General features: G+C 34.0%; 1 protein-coding gene across 4 annotated transcripts in view; it reads right to left on the reverse strand.

Moving 5' to 3' along the window:
* Nucleotides 1–839, reverse strand: part of LOC106880214 (myosin light chain kinase, smooth muscle) — a 133766-nt gene that overhangs the window by 10513 nt on the left and 122414 nt on the right. The window lies entirely within an intron of this gene.

Here is an 839-nt window from a genome sequence, read left to right on the forward strand (position 1 = left end):
CCAGAGATAGACATATCGAGATGGAAAGATGCCAGAATATTTTTTTTAGTTGCATGCAGGTACGTAGTGTTTAGTGTATCATTAAAAACCATCTTTAAAATCTACAGGTTGATAAATTCTACCATAATTCATTAAACAATACAGTCTGTACAGATATATACTTAATTTTAATTTTTGCATGAATTACTTTCTACAGAAAACCACTAATAGTTTCATAATTAAGTAGAAAGTCTTAAAGGTATCAACGATGCGGTATTTGAGTAGGTTTAAATAACCTTCGTCACTGTCCTTGCATATACAGGAATGGATTAGTAATAATTTGCCTTACATCACCAAGACTGGCAAAGACACTTTGTCTAATAATACCGATAAATATCTAAATTGTTCCTCATACTTGATTGAATAACACTGTGCAACGCGATTTTTGTCCTAGCGTAGCAACTGTTATTTCTTATTTGCTTACCCCTAGAAAAATATGACAAATCGATAATGTTTCCTTCAAACTTTGCTTTTGTTATATTTATTCAACCCCAAAGAATCCCTCTCAGCACATGGCTATGATGCTCCCCCACTACTCCTGCTCATGATCAGAGATGCACATATTGTCAGACACTAAGTGTCATGCTCAAGTGGATAAGGTCAAGCAAATCAGTGATATTGAACAGAATATTTACTATAACGATATCTCTGCTTCAGCAACTCCGCGCTGAATTTGTCTAAAATGTAAAGGTAAAAAGATCAGGTGAACAGATGACAAAAGCCAAGTTTGAAGAGAATAGTTGTAAATTCCTTTGATTTCTAGATAGAAGCAAATAGGAAATAACACTTACTGACCAAAG

Source organism: Octopus bimaculoides, chromosome 7 (genome assembly GCF_001194135.2).
Source record: "Octopus bimaculoides isolate UCB-OBI-ISO-001 chromosome 7, ASM119413v2, whole genome shotgun sequence".
Classification (NCBI taxonomy): domain Eukaryota; kingdom Metazoa; phylum Mollusca; class Cephalopoda; order Octopoda; family Octopodidae; genus Octopus; species Octopus bimaculoides.